Below are 20,034 nucleotides of genomic sequence, written 5' to 3'. Positions count from 1 at the left end.
GAAACAAAGGAGGAGGCAACAATGCTTGATAAGAAATGTACTCATTATCTTGCCCATGTAATTGTAACCCCTCTGTATGGTATTTTCACAATTTAAAAAAAATGCTGTTTATTAGAGACAAAAATCATTAAACAAGTTTTCACTGTGCTTTGTACCAAAAGGACTTGTAGGTTAACACATGAAACTGTCAACTCCAGGTTTTTAAGGTAATGATACTACGGTAACTGATTCCACTGAACCTAAGTCAAAGCTCTCAACCACTCCCAGGCTAACACAGTACCCATTTCTCATGTACTCCCAAACTCCTAAATTAATAGGGTCATCTTTCCCCATCCCCTTTGTACTTGAGGCCTGTCATCTTTCTGAAAACGTAACAGATGAAATTTCCCTGTCATCTGTCTTTTCAAGGGCAGAGCCTCTGTGTATCACCAAGCTATCCAAGTCCTTCCCTCTTTTTAGGAAAGCAGAGGTGCTTTCCTCCTTCTTCAAAGATTACCCTCTGGGTTCTTGGTCTCAACACCTTTTGCCTCCAGAAGGAATGACAATCCTTCCATAATCTCGTTCTTCACACATTTTTAATGTACTTTAAATATACCTTAGTATCACCTGCCTTAGGGGAATAAAAGCTTTTTTTGACACATATACCCCATCTCCCACCAATAACTATTCTTCCCCACACCATATCACGTGCACATCATTGGTCACTTTACTATACAGCCCTCTTCCCTCTGTAGCCCATGACTGCCACTGAAGATGTTCCTTCTCCAGGATCACCAAGGTCATATCTCAGTTCCTAGAGGAATCACCAGCACTGAAGGCCAGTAAACTCTTTCCTCCCTCCACCTAGCTAGTAAAGCACCACCCTCCTCCCACTATTCCTTCAGTTACTTTTTCCTAGTACCATTGGGCAACACATACCTGCCTGTTCCCCCACACCGAAAATTCCAGAGGCTTCATTCTGGATTTGTTTTAGTATACACCACCTGAGTGATTTCCATAACCTTCAATAAGCCAATAACCCCCACAGATGATCCAGTGGGCTGCCTAATCTGTATGTACTCTCTCCTTTATTCACACTACCCTGCCTTTGTTGTGAACAGGACTGTGCTCTGGTTTGGAAACCAAACAAAAAATGAGAATATAAGCACTTAATTTCCTTGGCTTCCTTGCAGTTCAAGATATGGCTCTTTGACACTCTTACCACTGAAAATAAGAGTATCATTGGTGAGACTGTTATGAAGCTGTTTTTTCTGGTAAGGAACAAGCCCAAATAGTATACTCTACCCCTGTGCCCTTCTTCCCTTTGCTTAGTTGAACCACAGATGCAATTTCTAGAGGGACAGCAGCCACCCTGCCATAGAAGTCAGAACCACACCCTAAAAATGGTAGCTAATCAGGTAGCTTCTTGATAGCCTAATTACTATAACATGATGGAAACTGAAAGGGCTGACTGATTTTACAATTTGCTCTATGGGACTTGTTTAAGAAATTACTAATGTTTCTTGCAGCTTAACATAATCCCTATGATATACCACCAAAATCAGACCAATAGAAGTAGCAACTGCTCAAATACATTCTAGACTTGCATACCTATGTGCTCTTCCACAAACACTTTGATCCCAAGGTAGTTAAAACTGACCATTTTTCTGTAAATTTTAAAATACCATTTGTAAGAGACAAAGATTTAAAGCCTGATAGCTATGGGTCACTTTGTAGTTTGAAGTGTCATGAGACCCTGCAAGAACTCATGGCACAAAGCCATGCCAATTCAGTATACATGAACAGTTTTGTAATATCTTCCTTTGCCCATTAACAAGCTCTGCACTTTATAAAATTAGTTAGTATTATTAAGTAGTTATACAAAGAGGTTACAATTTCAGTAAGTCAGTGATAAGTACAATGCTTCTTAGTCAGTGTTACCCCTTGTTTTGTTCTCCCACATTTTCCCCCTCTATACTTTTTATCCACCACATATACCAAGGTATTAGAGAAACAACAGCTTAAGAACTTTATTGACTGCAAAAACAATGTACCCTCACATAAAAGTTCAAATTCAAATCAGCAGTTTAAAAAGATAACAGAAATTACTTCTCACTTATTTACTTATGTAAATTTTTCATGCTTATTAACACTATGATGCTAAAATTTTTATTGCTCATGGCACAAAGTTTTCCCAAGTTCTTATTTGATGAGGATTCTTAGTTCAGGATGGCTCATCCTTTCTCCCCTTCTCAAATCCTATGAAATAAAAAACCATAATGAAAACAGGTGCAGAACAATAGTAAATGTTCACTAGGATCATGCCAGCAGGCCATGCCTTTCTTCATCCATCTGAAAGATCCTTTCATAGCCTGCTCCCTCTGCTTGCAACACACCTAACCCCATTCTTCATCACTAGGTCATTCTTTCTCTTCCTTCTGGTCAACTGTCACTTGCTCCCTGCAGACTTCCATTACAATCCCTCTAAATCTGTCTTGCACATGCCCTTCTGAGCAATGCCATATTTCCTCACAGAACATGTGCTGAGTGTATGAAGGCATTATTTTTATTTCTGTTGCCAAGACTGCCCATTTCTCTGCTTCCACCAGTTCCTAATGCCCAGCACACTGCCCACCACATAGTAATGGAATCCCTGAGTGCATTTCTGGAAAACTCTAAAACTGAAGGGAACAATGATGGCAAATCTAAAGAAATACAAGGAACCTGTGTCAGCTAAAAAGTTTCTCCAGCAGCAGCTAAGAATAATCCCATTATCAGTGTAGCACAGACAAAGAGCAGCCGGCACAGAAGACTGGCCAAGTAATTAGCCAGGACTGGACGGTGAGTTTCCTAGCCAACTCTACCTTCGACTGACTCAGGGAAGGGTTGGAGGCTCCAGAGGAAGTACAGCCTCTGACACAGGTCCTGCTAGAAAAGACTGCAGATCTCCTCACGTGGGGGGCGAGGGGGGGGGCGCGGGGGCTGGGGGCAGCTAAATGAAGACCTGCCTACAACAGCTCCTGAATTGGGCCCCATATTCTTCCCCTGAGCTGAGGAAATACATATAGTGGTAGTTCCTTACCTACAAACAGAAACAGAAATACAAGCATTGCCAACCACTTAAGGCAGACTGTGTGCTAGAAAGAGAGGCATCAGTCTGAATAACCACAAGAGATCCAGAGGTGAGAAGAGACCACAGAGGTGAGAGGGGTTGCTCTGCACATGGGCCTAGGTCTAAATCCAACCATCCCTCAACATCAACTCAAGCCCACCAGAGAAATGAATGGACACAAGAAAACTGAATAAACCCAAAGCAACCCAGGAGATAACACAAAGAGAACAGGCAAATTGAGCACAAATGTTCACCTCACTTCCCACACAGGGTTTCATGAACTGATGGGAAAGACTTCCATTTCTCAGTGAAATGAAAGAATCCTGGAACACATATACTTTATGAGATGCCTGGAGAAACAAAACATGTGAGGTAAAAAAAATACAAGATACCTTGCAAAGACAAAGTAATGCTCACTGTGGCCCCAAAGACCCAGAGCCCCTCTCAAGGTACCCATAAGAAGCTTGAAGTGGACCACTACCACAGGCATGACTAGATCAGGAACCATTGATGCAAAGTCAGAGTTCAGACAGCAGGGCTGATAAATACCCACAAGCCATCCTTGCCCTTGGCTCAGTGGTAGAAAAGATACCCAAAAGGCTATTTCCCAGGGAGATTCCAAATATGTGTTAGCTCCTGAGAGGAAAAAGAGAAAAGGGAACTCTATTCTCTGAGAGACAGGGTATAAACAAAGAGGGAGAAAAGAACTGGAGACTCATTGAAGAGCAGCTCTGCCTGGGAATAAGACTCTGGTGCCCTCTATTCCAGAGGGAAGTTCTTCTTGTATTAGCAATTGGAGGGATCCCAGCTTGCCTACTGATTATTCACCTAGATAGCACCACACACCACATGCCTCATGCCCCACACAGAGCCTTCAATAAGCCCATCCACTTCAGGGAAATCCATACAGCTAAAGACAAGACCTATGGAAGCCACCAGTATTAATTAGCTGGGTCATTCCTTCATAAATATGAGCAGTCAGCCAGGAATCATCAGATCTTGAGGAAAATCTTTTAAAAAGGAATGAGAGGGAGAGAGCAAGATGAATGCACACAACTACCAGCCCTGTCAAAATCAGGATTCTGTTTCTGAAGGAAAAATCACTTTTTCCTAATTATGATCCTCAGAGATATTCCAAGAGTTATTATACCCTTAATAGAACAGAATATCAAAAACTGTAACAAAGTATTTCTGGAAGGTAAAAGTTATTGCCTGTCAGGCACCAATGGCTTATGCCTATAATCCTACCTATGCAGGAGTCTCGGTTCTCAGAGTCCTGAAAATCACAGTTCAAAACCAGATAGACAGACATATCCAAGAAAGTCTTATCTCCAATTAACTAGCAAAAACTCAGAAGTAGAGATGTGGCTCAAGTATGGGCACATACATTAAAAAAAGTAATTGCCAAACTAGAATTTTCAAAGCAGGGTTGAATTTTAAAACAGATGCAGAAAGAGAATTTACAACATGGAAGTTAAATTTAGAAAATTATTTCCAAGCACCAGTGGCTCACACCTATAACCCTAGTTACTCAGGAGACTAAGATCTGAGGATTGTGGCAGCCCAGGTAGGAAAGTCTGTGAGACTCTTTTTTTTTTCCATTGAGCTTTTTTTATTGTCATGTAGAAAGGGGTTACAGTTACATAAGTAAGGTAATAAATATATTTCTTGTCAAACTTGTTACCCCCTCCCTCATTTATATCTCCAATAAATTAGTCATAAAAAGCCAGAAATAGCACTGTGGCTCAAGTGGTAGAGCCTTGAGTAAAAAGAAGCTCAAGAACAGCACTCAGGCCTTGAGTTCAAGCCCCAGGAGTGGCAAAGATAAGAAGAGAAAAGACAGGAGGAAAGGAAGAAGAAAGGAAAGGAAAAGGAAACTGGGGAAAGGGAAATGGGAAGGGGAAGAGGAAGGGAAGGAGAAAGGGAAAGAAAAGGGGAAGGGAAGGAAAAAGGGAAGGGAAAGGAAAAAAGAAAAGGAAAGGAAAAGGGAAGGGAAGGGAAGAGGACAGGAATAAGGAAAGGAGAAAAAAGAAAGGAGAGGAAAGAAAAAGGAGAAAAGGGAAAGCGAAAGGGGAAAGGAAAAGGAAAGAAAAAATTATTGCATGTCGGTGGTTTAAATCTGTAATCCTAGCTGATCAAGAAGCTGGAATCTATCTGGAGTATTGTATTTCAAAGCCAGCCTGGACAGAAAAGTCTGAGACTCCATCTTCAAAATAACTGCAAAAGAGTAGAGCTAGAGGTATAGCTCAGGTGATAGAGTGCCAGCCAAGCAAAGGTAGGGCTTACGTTCAAATCTCAATACTGGCAAAAAAAAAAAAAAAAAACAACTAATACAAAGGAGAAACAAAAGATTTGAAAAATTAAGAACACACTGCTAAGAAATAGACAATAAATCCAAGAAGGTGCAACAGAAATTTCTGATTAGAAAAAGAGACAACAGAAAGGACAAATTGAGAAAAAGTATGGAAAAAATATGACTAGTTAGGTCAAAGATTATTGGATTTCATAGTATGTGCATCTTTCTATTTGTGCCCAATTGTTAAATACAGCTAAATTTATACAAATATAATGGCTTAGTCACAGTCTGTGTTCATTGGGAGCGATGTTCTCAGACTGCCCTCCAGGAAAGTTAGACACATCTACATTCCTATCCATGTTTCATCATCTTCATCTTCTTGCCAACTCAGGAAATCGCTTTAACTTCTGTCAATCTGATAGGTAAAATATAAGCTTTCACTGTTCTTTATTACATTTCTTGGACAGCTACTATTCAAGCACTTATTCATATTTCTGCTCTGAATTACCTGTCCCTACTCTTGACCATACAATCTACAGAGTTTTCTGATTTTTAAGAGTTCTCTATTTAGAGATTCTGTCATTTGCAATACAGGTTGCTCACATTATAGTTTTTAATTTTTGTTTATAAGGATTCTATGTCACCATAAAAGTTCCTTTTTAAAAAGACTTTAAATTTTGGTTTGGTGATTTCAAAGTCTTCAGCAGGAATTCTTATCATGTCAAAACTACATTCAGCTTTATTTTCTTTGAGTAAATGATTCCATTCTTAAATTTAAATATTTAGTTTATCTGGAATTTTCTTGGAAAGGACAGTAAAAATATAACTTTTTTCCTCCCCAAATACTGATTGGCTGTGTCAATCAATCAAGCTGATCAGTTACTTGCTGCTATTACCCCAAAGCTTAGAGGCTCAAAGTCACACTATGCACTAGCTCAAACTGCTTCTCTGAGAGTCAGGAATTTGATAGCAGCTTAGTTCTTTAGTTCAGGTTTGGTTGCATCTCATGAGGTTTTGTGCAAGATTATCTCCCAGAGCTGCAGTCATCTGAAGACATCACCAGAGCTGAAGGATCTGCTTCCAATACAGCACAGGAATAATTGGATGGTGAGCAATGAACCAACTTTATTTCCTTTTGAGGATTGCATGTCCTCAATACATAGTTAGCTGCTTCCTCTAGAGCAAGTGATCATGATCCAAGGGTACAGAAAACCAAGGTTGTAACATCTTTTGACCTATCATTGGAAGGCACACATGATCATATTCATGATATCCAATTGGTTATCAGCCAATATAAAAAGAATAAACACAAGCATGAGAATACTAGGAAGCAAGTATTATTGAGAACCATCTTGGAGGCTAACTACCATACTACCTTTTATCAAATACTAGGAAGAAAGGATTACTGAGAACCATCTTGGAGGCTAACTACCATATTACCTTTTTTCTATTAATTTAAAATACAGTGGACTTGTGCATACTTGGGCTATTAGACTTCTATTTTCTGTCTATTCCTTGGTTGGAATTATAGTATAAAAATAATTTACATATTTATATTTATAAATTTAACATGTTTATAATTGCATATTTATATTCACATGTAGTATAAAAACAATTTACAGGTTTACCATAAGTGTATTATATGTAAAAGTCAGTCAATATTTTTCCCAAAATTTTCTCAAAATTCACTATAGTAGTTCTTGCAAATGAACTTCAAAAAATAACCTTTTTGCATATGAGAGACTATAGACCAGCTTCTGTGAAGAACTTTGGCAGGAGGTATTAGAAGAAATTGCAAGGAAATGTCAGCACCACATCATTAAACATGGTACATGATGCTATTCATATACTTCAATACTAAGTTAAAAATATTTATTGAATGTCTACTTTGTGGCCAGTACATACATATGTGAACTAAAAAGGAATTTCTGCATCAAAAGTCTGATAATTGTTTTCCCTATGTTTTGCTATAACTTTCAAATTAAGAAGGGAAAACAAAGTAGCACAGGTGGCTCATGTCTATAATTCTAGCTACTCAGAAGGCTGAAGTCTAAGGATCAAAATACCTGTCTCCAATTAGCAACACAAAACTGCAAGTAGAGGTGTGGCTCACATGGCAGAGCACCAGTTTTGAGCAAAAGAAAAAAAAGCTAACCAAGAGCATGGGACCTACAGTTCAAAGAGAGATTAAAGCAAATTTCTAAAATGTCAAGATGTATATAGTTCAAGTTGTATGAAAGGAGAAAAAGTTAGAATGTAGGCAGTTGTAGATTTTGTAATAAAATCTATCACCATATCATCTGTTTCCAATTCTGCAATACAGCCTACATTGTGTGCTGTCCTGCATTATGCATTACCTTCTGGGCTACCGTTTTATGTTAGTGTACCACTCAGTATGTAATTCAAGGGCAAGTGACAAAAACCCAACTCTCATAGCAAAGAAACTGACCATCTCACATAACCATACACTCAAAGCTTCAGTTGTTTCCAGTTTCTTTATAGAGGTCAATGATGTTCTCAAAAAGAACTCTGCTCTGTTGTCCTTGAGGTATGAGATCCTCATATCACCTCTCTTCCTAGCTGTGAAATGGTGTTAAGAGTCAACAGGATGTATTCAGAAGCACAAAAACTTGAGATTTTGATTAAGTTCAATTTATCAAGTTGTTTTGTTTTGTTGCTTGCCAGTCCTAGAGCTTAATCTCTGGGGCTAGGCACTGTTTCTAGACTGCTTTTGCTCAAGGCTAGCACTCTATCACTTGAGCAATTTAGCCACTTCTGGATTTTTCTGGGATTAAATTAGAGATAAGAATCTCAGACTTGGGCTGGGAAGGTGGCTCAGTGGTAGAGCACTGGCCTTGCATGCGTGAGGCCCTGGGTTCGATTCCCAAGCACCACATAAGCAAAAAGAAATAAGCCGGAAGTGGCGCTATGGCTCAAGCGCTAGCCTTGAGCTGAAGAGCTGAGGGACAGCGCCCAGGCCCAGAGTTCAGGCCCCACAACTGGACCCCCCAAAAAGAAAAAAAGGAAGAATCTCAGACTTTTCTGCCCAGGCTAGCTTCAAACCATGATCCTCAGACCCTAGCCTCCTTTGTAGCTAGGCACTCAGCTTGAGTTTTTCTTTTATCACTTGTATTTTTCACATCAGATCTGAGGAGCCTTTTGCTTCAGCCTGGGATTTCCATCTATGAGTTCTGGCATGGATAATGTTCATTACCCATCTTGAGTTAATTTCTGTATCTGATACAAGGTAGGACTCCAGACTAATGTTCTAATCACTTGAGAACTGCTTGTTTTTTTGTATTTTTTAATTTTAATTTTATTGTAAAGGTGTTGTACAGAGAGGTTACAGTTACATAAGACAATGAGTAATTTCTTGTTCAACATTGTTACTCCCTCTCATTTTTCTCCCATTTTTCCTCCACGCCTGCTCCCCAAGTTGTAAAGTTCATTTTCAACACAGTATCTTGTGAATATTGCTATTGCCCTCGTTCACCGTTGGTCCTTTGTCTCACCATTTTGTTATTTCCCTTCCCTTCCTCAAATTAGATAAACATATATATATATGTATATATATATACACACATATATGTATATGTGTGTGTGTGTGTCTGTGTCTGTGTGTGTGTGTATGACACAGGGTACCAAAATCAAAAACAGTGACAACAGGAGATAAGCCAAAGAGGCGGGGGGAAGAAAGGAAAAAGAAATAACATCACACAGTGCATTAAAAAAAAACACTTTTGTTTCCATATATGGAGTTCATTTCATTTAGCATCATTTTATACTGTCATATATACATAGCTATTGAGCTATTGTGATTGTCTGCTAGGACTGTCCTGGATATATACTGATTATTACACATGAGGGAAACCATGGAGCCTGTTTCTTTGAGTCTGGCTTACTTCACTTAATATGATTGTTTCCAAGTCTTTCCATTTCCTTACAAATCTTTCTGATGGAAGCATAGAATTCCATTATGTATATATACCACATTTTTTTGATCCATTCATCTGCTGAGGGGCATCTGGGTTTGTTCCATATCCTAGCTATAGTAAATAACAGCACTGTTTGTTAAAAAGACTTACTTTCCCATTGAATAGTCTTTCCAACAAATGGTGCTAAGACAATTCCTTTCCATTATCTGGCTCTTCAATCCAAGAGCCCATTCTGTTGAGCTGGAATGGACTCCTGTCAAAATAAGAAAACTTTATAAAAAAGAAAGCTAAGGATACTGGATTCTAGAAAAGCAATCAACAACACAGAAAGAAAAAAGGTGGAAGAACTACAAATGTATCCATTTTAGGAAGAACTTAAGTAGCAAAGATAAGAGCAGCCAGATCACTAAGCTCTCTTACCACCTTCTGTTAAAAATACTTAATATTTTTTCTCTTTCTACTTGAGTAATTTCTATCTTTTCTAGAAAATATTCATTTTTAATTTATTTAAAATTTATAAACATAATCACAGAAAATGTATCTTTGTTTTTCCTTAACTTCCCTTTTCTATTCCTGAAACTAAGCTATGTTTTTTGTCTTACATACATTACCTAAAAACTGATCAAAGACTAGACATTTCCCCAAGGAAATAAGAGATCTGTCAGCTGTACTACTAATATTACATCGTTTCTACATCTTTAGTAATTTTCCTCATGATTTCCTTTTTCTTTTATAATGTTCAACTGCAATGCTTTTTAGTCCCTTTCACTAAGAAATAAATAACAACATTAATTTCCTCTATCATTACTTTGAGCACACTTCATGGTTAATATGTATTTTTACACCAAAACATTTTCTACACATTTTTAAAAATATTTTTTATTGTAAAGATACTGCATAGAGGGGTTACAGTTACATCAGTAAGATAATGAGTACATTTCCTATTGAGCATTGCTTCCCCCTCCTTAGTTCTTCCCCTACTATTCCTTCCTTCTCCACCTCCCCAACTCTTCCCTCCACGCCCCCCCCCAAGTTTTAAAGTTCATTTTCAACATAATGGCTTTTATGTATGCCAATAACAATAACAGCATGGCTAAAATCAGGATAGCAACTCCTTTTGTAATAGCCTCACAAAAAATAAAATACCTAGGAGTTAACAAAAGAAGTGAAGGACCTCTATGATGAAAACTTTAAAAACCTGACAAAGGAAACTACAGGAGAACTAATAAGGCAGTGGAAAAATCTCCCATGTTCCTGGATTTGGAGGAATAACATGCTGAAAATGGCAATACTTCCAAAGGGTATCTACAATTTCAATGCAATATCCATAAATACCCCAACTTCATTCTTCAATGAAATAGAAGCAGCAACCCAAAAATTCATATGGAACAATAAAAGACCCCAAACAGCAAAAACAATCCTTAGCACAAAGAACAGTGCTGGAGGAATATCAATACCAAATTTCAAACTCTACTACAAACTCATAGTAATCAAAACAGCTTGGTACTGGCACAAGGACAGACCTGAGGACCAATGGAATAGAACTGAAGACCCAGAAATGAACCCATAGACCTATAGCCACCTAATCTTTGATAAGAGAGCTAAAAAAAATAGAATGAAAGAAAGACAGTAAATAGTACTGACAAAATTAGTTAAACACCAGTAGAAAATAAAGCTAGATCCTTTTTTTTTTTTGAGGGGTCCAGTCGTGAGGCCTGAACTCTGGGTCTGGGCGCTGTCCCTCAGCTCTTCAGCTCAAGGCTAGCTCTCTACCACTTCAGCCACAGCACCACTTCTAGCTTTTTTTCTTTTTGCTTATGTGATGCTGAGAAATCGAACCCAGGGCCTCATGCATGCAAGGCAAGCGCTCTACCACTGAGCCCAACCCCACTAGATCCTTATATATCACCCTGCACCAGAATCAACTCCAAATGGATCCAAGACCTCAAAATCAAAGCAGACACCCTGAAAATATTACAGAAAGGAATAGGAAAAACTCTAGGCTCCTTGGCACATGCAGAAATTTTCTTAATAAAGACCCAGAAAACACAACAAATCAAAGACAGGTTGGACAAATGGGATTGCATGAAACTGCAGAGCTTCTGCATGGCAAAGAACATAGCTAGCAACATCAATAGAAAGCCCACAAATTGGGAGATGATCTACACATTTTTTAATTGCAGTTTTTACTTTTGCCTGTTGCCTTATTTAGGAGATGACTTAAACTGCTTTAGAATTTTCATGTAGAACATTTTTTAAATTTCACTATTAGAGAATGTATTTGGTACTATTGTCGATTTTTTCAAATTTTAGATTATTTCTGGGCTAGAATACTGATTGGGAAGGAAAACAAATTCCCTGCAGCCCTGAAAAGCTATGCCTGTTTTCAGGGTACAGATCTCAAGTGTGTATCCTTAAACTATTCAAGAATTTAGAGCCTTTGCCCTTCCTAATTCAATGTGTCAAAAAAAAGACATATGTCTCCTCACTTCTTCTTCTTTGCATTCCAATAATTACTGTATTCTGTGATGTAACTTACTACATAAAACCTCGTATTACTTGTTATTACTTTACTTTGGCTTATACCTTTTATCTCAATAACTTTTGTCTCCTTATAATAAAATTCTCACATTCTCTTGGCTTGTATTTACCTGATTCTTTCATTAAAGCCTCTGAGTCATTTTATTTTGAATATGCTTTTCATAAAAGACATGCAGTTAGATTAGTTGGGTTTTTTTTTTTTCTGTGTTTGATGGTGGGTTTTGAACTCTAACTGTAATTTGGACTACATTCTCCTTCACATAATCCAAGTTTCTGATCTGCTCAATTAAACTAGTGTGGTCTGTACTATTGACTGACAATCAATCATAGGACATGAGACATAAATATATCCCAATTTCTCAAAGGTCATGGGGCTGTAAAACTTCATGCAACCCTCTCCCTTCAAAATCAGAGAAATGAGTCTGGGAATGTAGCTTAGTGGTAGAGTGCTTGCCTAGCATGCACAAAGCTCTGTGTTCAATTCTTCAAAACCACATAAACAGGAAAGGTTGGAGGTGGTGTTTTGGCTCAAGTGGTAGAGTGCTAAGCCTTGAGCAAAAGAAGCTCAGCAGTGCCTAAACCCTAAGTAAGCCCCAGGACTGGCAAAAAAAAAAAAAAAAGAATTTAAAACAATCAAAAAAATAAGCTGAAATCCAGGAGTGACTCCATTATAGATGAATTATATATTTAAGTAGTAGTTTAGAGGGTGGATGGAACCTGACTGAATAGTCATTAAACCATATATTGACAACACAGCTGAATATAGTTACTGAGCCACTGTTCTGTATGTTTTTGGCATTTAATAGACAAGATACCTAAGACAAACTTAATTTGTGTTCCTTTGCAAGTAACCTGCTCCATTTCCTAACTGTTTTATCCTTAAAATTCAAATATTTTGCTGGGCAAGTCTATGTAGAAACCTTTTCCATTAATTTCAGCTGGTCCTCAAGGGTCTCTTTGCTATTTACTCATACTTTTCCCTTACACAGGAAAGTAAATCATGATTTTCCTGACTACTGAACAGATTCCTGCTCAGGGACACATCTTGGGTTAAAAACTGTCATCTGTCCTCAACATTCCACAGTCTGCATTTGCACATATTTGCCTTTCTTCTCTGAACTGAGTATGTATGTTCAAGTCCATCAGTCACATCACTCTTGGTTTCTTTGTAGAGATCAAATCTTCTAGCTGCTTTAATATGGCACACCTGAAGCCTTACTGAATTTTTTTTTTTCTACACACTTTTGTTTCATCTTCTTTGACTTCTTTCTTCTCAGCCTGTTCAATGGATGAGAGTGTTTATTCCTCCAGGCTGTGATTTTTCTCTGTAACACACCAGGAGATTGTACACAAATTTTGAAATTTACCTGTTTTGTTACATGTTTTTCAGAAACACATGTCATTCTTCTATATGTTCCATGTTTTGTAGGCCTCACATAAGACCTTCCATTTTGTGCTCACATTTGGTAAGAAGCATTCACTCTAGAATGGAAGTTCCTGCCAGACAGAGTAAAAGATCCTCTGTCCTGAATGTCCAAGTCTGAATAGGGTCTCTCCTTTTCAGGTTTAGAAATACGATGTGTCCTACCATTGTATGGCAGGTATCCATTTAATGAACTTTCAGAGAGTATAGCTTCCCACTGAGGGTCGGCTCTCCTGTCAGTATTCACATGAACCAGACATAAGACAGGACGTATAATTCTCCCTCTCTCTTTCCTATTACAAGAGTATTCTTCTTTGAGATGGTGGGGGTAAAATCCAGGGCTTCAGATATGCTAAGCAAGCCCTCTACCACCGAACTACCCTGCACACAGTCTTGTAAAAGCTATTCTTTGTCTTTGCTGGTTCTGGGTCTTGAACTAGGGGCCTGGGCACTGTCTCTGAGCTCTTTTGCTCAAAGCTAGCACTAACACTTCCAATTTTTTTGAGTAGTTAACAAGATAAGAGTCTTACAAAGACTTTTCTGCCCATGCTGGCTTCAAACTGTGATCCTCAGATCTCAGCTTCCTGAGTAGCTAGGATTACAGCATCCAGCTATAATCTGTTCTTTAAGAGATACAAGGAACCCCTCCCCTTCCTTCTTGCCATTGCTGCTGGGCTACATAGTGATAAATGTGAAAACAAAAAAGAACTAGTGGAAATGGACAGAAGAGGTGGCTGAAGGACTTTAGCATGACTGATTCCACAATTTGTGGATGATAAACTTTTGATTTTCAGTTTGATGCTCAGGATTCCAAGAGTTAGACAAGCTTTATAAGTGAAGTTTTAAGGGTGTTCTAATTTGTGGGGGGCCACTCACCCTGTTCTCAGAGAACAGAACATGTGCTACATAGTCCAAGACTATTTCAATCCATTCCAAACATACTGCATATGACATCTGCTTTATAGTGGAATTGCCTGTGTTTGTCTTCATGGCTACTTTTGCAGGAATCTGAAAGCAATCTATCAGGCTCAAGTACTCTGCCATCACCTTATACCAGAAATGCCAAATGTAAGAGTTGGCCACCCTGAAAACATTACAGGATGGAATAGGAGAAACTTGAGGGCTCCTTGGTACATGCAGAAATTTTCTTAGTAGAGACCCAGAAACACAACAAATCAAAGAAAGGTTGGACAAAAGGAATTTCATGAAACTCCAGAGCTTCTGAATGGCAAATGATATAGCTAGCAAGATCAATAGAAAGCCCACAGATTGGGAGAAGATCTTCACTAGCCATACAACAGACAAGGATCTCATATCTGAAATATACCTAAAACTCAAAAAATTAAATCCCCCAACAACAAATCCTCAAAGAAACAACTGCCCAATAAATAAGTGGGCTAAAGACTTAAAGAGAAACTTCTCTGAAGAGGAAAGAAGGATGGCCAATAGACACATGAAGAAATGCTCAACCTCCCTAGCCATAAAAGAAATGCAAATCAAAACAACATTGAGATACCACCTCACTCCAGTTAGAATGGCTATGATCAAGAACTCTAATAATAACAGATGCTGGAGGGGATGTGGACAGAAGGGAACCTTACTTCATTGTTGGTGGGAGTGTAAACTTATTCAACCACTTTGGAAATCAGTATGGAGGTTCCTCAAAAGACTCCATATAGAGCTCCCCTATGACACAGAAATCCCTCTTTTGGGCATTTACCCAAACAATCACAAACAAGGCCATACTAAAGCTACCAGCACAACTATGTTTATGACAGCATTATTCACCATAGCTAAGATATGGAACCAACCTAGATGCCCCTCAATAGATGAATGGATCAAGAAAATGTGGTGGGTGTGTGTATGGAGAGAGAGAGAGAGAGAGAGAGAGAGAGAGAGAGAGAGAGAGAATTCTATGCCTCCATCAGAAGGAATGACACCACCCTATTTGTTAGAAAATGGAAAGACTTGGAAAAACTCATTAAGTGAAGTAAGCCAGGCCCAAAGAAACATAGGTCCTGTGGTTTCCTTTACTTGAATAACTAGTATATGTCTAGGACAAGCAGAAAAGGTCAAAAGCTATGTACAAATGACCATATAAGATGATGCTAAGTGAAATGAACTCCAAGATAGGGCACAAGAGGTTTTATCTTTGTTGCTATTGTTTTTAATGTACTTATAATGTACTATGTGATTTTTTTTGTTTCTTTTGTATGTTCTTCCCCCATGGTATAACCCTTGTTTTCACTGTATTTGATTCCAGTACCCTGCATCTTGCATATATATTTTGCTAATTTGGGAAGGGGAAGGGAAATAACAAAATGCTGAAATAAGGATACAGGTTGACCCATTGTAACAATGAGATGTATAAGGCATTATGTTGAAAATGAACTTTACAGTTTCAGTGCGGGGGGCAGAAGTTGGGGAGGTGGAGAGGGAAGGGATGGTAGGGAAAAACAAAGGAGGGGGTAACAATGCTGGATAGGAAATGTACTCATCACCTTACTCAGGTAACTGTAACCCTTTTGTATAGTATCTTTACAATAAAAATATATATATTAAAAAAAGAATTGGCTTCCTTTTTAAAGAAATATATCATCTTTTTACCAATTTTAGTGAGAACTTCAAGATGATTACAGGCTGTACTTGTACAGTTAATGCATACTTCTTTTCAAAAAGACAAAATTATTTATCACATCATTCTGAAAACAGGATCCAGGCTTATAAAGAACAACTGATAGCAATTGTTGTCTCCCTCCCTCAGAGGTTAACATTTGTGTAGCTGTCTCTTGTGGTTGGCACACCCTGTACTGACAAGGGGAACCATCTGCTTTGCTGTCTGGAAAACACCACTTGTCTGATACTCCCCTGCTGGTAGAGAGTTTGTACTGAAAACTCACGTACTCATGAAGCAGACTGGCCTTTGATACATTAACAATCTATCACAACAACACTCTAAGACACACACTTTGCCTCCATTTGCAATCTGGCCTAAAATCAAACTTTATCTTAGGCCTATATACCTACTGTTTATTACCATTCTGAATACAAGTGAGTAATTATAATAGTACCTTTTTTAAATTGAAAAAGTCTGTGGTAACATGTTGTCCTCATGGATGAAAGTCAGATCACTGACTCCCTGAGCCTGGAGGACTATTTTGAGAGTTGGTCCTGTGACCTCATGTGGCTCAGCACTATCCTGCGGTATATTTTTAAAAAAGTGAAATGTTGCATGCTTTACATGTAGTAAGACCTTATTTTTAATAAATCAAAAAATGTATCACAAATGTTACAGCTTTCATTTTCATTACACAAGAAAAGAAACAACTTTAAAACCCTCCAATTATTTCACATAGGTTATTACAAATGTTAACATTTTCCTAATTTACAATAATTCTTTAAAATCAACTCTTCAGTAGTAATAGAAATAAATCTCCAAGGAAGCATCTTATTTTGTGTTACAATCTTAAATACCATGTCATTTGCCTCAGTAGAAAATATGAAAGATTTAATTGTTTCCCAAAGTTCTATAATTGAGTTCTATAATTGAGAGCATTTTCAACCAGATCCTACATATAATGGTTGGCAAGCTCATCTATAATGGCCAAACACTAAATACTTTTTTCAGGCCATATCCTCTGTCACATCTACTCAGTTGTCACTACAGAGCAAAAGTAGCTAGAGACGTACATAAACAAATAAGGTTGAGATTCAACTAAACTTTATATTATTGTTCACATTGTTCAATGAAGCAACAGGAAGAAGTACAATGTTAAGAGGCATTCAATTTCAGGACAAGATAATTCACAGAGTGACACAAATTCCCTGACTCTTACATATAAAAGAGAGCAAACAAGAAGCAATGTTTATCTTATAAATGTAGCAATCAAATGCTATGCATGGTATCTTTTGTTCATTCTTAGTATGTGTCAAGCACTGTTCTTAGTGCTTCACATTAATTTTCTTACTCAGTTCTCAAAACAACTCAAGAGGTTTGGAATAAGGTAGGAAGACAGGCAGCACAAGGTCCTATCCTTCCAGAGCCAGGAATGACAAAGAGGTGTGCCAAAGCCCAGTGGTACCCACTCACCACGTTCTGGAGAGTTTCTGGTGGGTCTCCCCTGCTACAGGCCTCAGTGGCTACCTCAGTCCTACCATCACATGACCTAAACCCCTCCATGTTGCTTTCAATTCCAGCTTATCACTTTCACTCAATCCCTACCCTAAAATGACAGCTCTGCTTCACAACTATGAAGCCTGGATAGAAATATAGCACAAGATATATAGTTAATAGTTTTTTTATCCCTCTGATTAAATCTGGAAGAGAATAACTGTTCTCCACAGAAATGAACTAGGCAACAGGTGATTTTCTAAAATTTTTAATGTTCATTCAAACAGCAGTATAGAGTCATGGAGTTGGCAACTTCCATGTCAACAGAAAATGCATATCAGCTTCTGATGCACAGGAAAGAAGTCCAAGAACCTTTTCTTTGCTTCCCAACACCCTGATGTGATCATGCCTCACAGAAATGATTCAACAATATTCAAATCAACCCTGCATATATGATGTTTCCAATTGTTTTACTCACAGATGCCCTTATTACTAAGTTTAATTTTTAGCTGAAAGACAATAAAATACTCCTCCCTGATGCAAATCACTTTCTCTCAGGGCAAGGGGTTCCACAGTAAGAGCTGATGAAGTCATGGTACCATTTGTAATAGTTCCTCTCCAATATACAGGCTTAACAAGACACTCAACAGTACCCACATCCGATATATAGGAATTTAAAGATGTTGTAGTTATTCTAATTTCAAGAAAAGCATTTTCCTAATACCCAACTTATGTTTTTGGTCCTAATAGTTTATATCTGAAGACAAATAAAATAATACCTAACCATCATCCAAATAATACACACTGCATTCCCTGGAGACTCTAATACCTGACTTCAGGTTTGGCACCAGAGTTTGGCTGAACTCAGACAGACAGCAAAGTGGACTGAAGGAGAGTCCTAACAAATCCTAACAGTTCTGGACCTTAAGACTGCAGACTATGGCCCACAACATGTGCCCACTCTTCCCTTCTCCTCACATCCTCCAAATGGTTTCTACTAAGTAACATTTTGGCAGAACACATGTCCACCCATGTATATACTGTCCTCAGCTGCTTTTATACTACATGAGAGAAAGTGTGACAGAGACTATACAGCCTGAAAAAAACTAAAATACTTCTTGTCCTTTATGGAAGAAATTCACAAACCCCTGGTCTAAGTAACAGATCAAAAAACACAGAGTATGGAATTTAATTACAAAACTGGTAGAAAAAAGGAGCATGAACACAGTTCCACAAGAATAATTAATGTCAGCAGGCACTTTACAGGCAAAAAGCATAAGGTGAAGTGCCAGGAGAGGCATCATGTGGTTTTCTGGTGTATAGTGAGCAAAGAAATAAAACAGGACCTAGGATAAAGTAGTATTCATGACAGCTGATCTACAGACAGCTCATGAAGGTGAGCAACTAGACAACTCAGACATAAAAGTAATTCTTATCTTATGTGAATCAGCTATCCAAAGGCCCAGACTTCATAAAATCACAAACATAAAAAATTATATTCTACATGGCAAAAAATGCATAAAGTGGGGCTGGGAAGGTGGCTCAGTGGTAGAATGCTTGCCTTGCATGCATGAGGCCCTGGGCTCAATTCCTCAGTGCCACATAAGCAGAAAAAAGCCAGAAGTAGCACTGCAGCTCAAGTGGTAGAGCACTAGCCTTGAGCAGAAGAGCTGAAGGACAGCACCCAGGCACAGAGTTCAGGCCCCACAACCACAAAAAAAAAAAAAAAAAAGACATAGACATAAAGTCAAAAACTAACTGGAAAATAATATTCACGATTTATCTCCCAAAGAGATAATTTTCCTTTTAAAAAATAGTTAAAACAGTTAATACCAAAAACCTGATAGACAAAAGACATGAACCAACAGTTGATAAGAAAGGCAAAACCCACAAGCATTTTAAAAGATGTTGAACTATCCTCACGAGAAATGTAAATTTAAAAAGCACTGAGACAGCCTTTCTCACCTACCTGGCAAAAATGTACTCTCTTGACAAGGTTGAAAAGAAACTGAAAATTGCAAATGCTATTAATGAAACAAAAAAGCAAAATCCCTATATAGGATAACTTTTTAACCAGGCACAGAGGCTACTCAGCCAGCTACACAGTAGGTAGAGATCAGAAGCTAGTCAAGGCACAAAATTAGGGATGTCATCTCGATCAATAAACTGAGTGTGAAGGTGCATAACAGCTGCCCTGGAAGCCACAGATAGGAGGGTGGTGGGCCCAGCCCCATCCAGGGCCAAAACTCAAGACTACCTAAAAATAACTAAAGGCATGGTGCAGTGCTTGAAGCAAAAGCCCTGTATTTAAGCTCCAGTATTGCCCCAACAATAAGGAAAAACTTTTAATATCTAATGAAATTATACATGCAAAATTACCCAGTAATATGTAGTTGTGTAAAGTGGGGTGAGGAAAACCTCTATCGCTGTCACAGCATCATCTCCAGTACATATTGTGAAATAAAAAGCAAGGCAGAGGGGCTGGGAAGGTGGCTCAGTGGTAGAGCACTTGCTTTGCATGCTCAAGGCCCTGGGTTCGATTCCTCAGCACAACATAAGCAAAAAGAAAAAAGCCGGAAGTGGCGCTGTGGCTCAAGTGGTAGAGCGCTAGCCTTGAGCTGAAGAGCTGAGGGACAG

Source organism: Dipodomys ordii, unplaced genomic scaffold, assembly GCF_000151885.1.
Source record: "Dipodomys ordii isolate 6190 unplaced genomic scaffold, Dord_2.0 Scaffold68, whole genome shotgun sequence".
Lineage (NCBI taxonomy): Eukaryota > Metazoa > Chordata > Mammalia > Rodentia > Heteromyidae > Dipodomys > Dipodomys ordii.
This window is presented reverse-complemented; position numbering follows the sequence as displayed.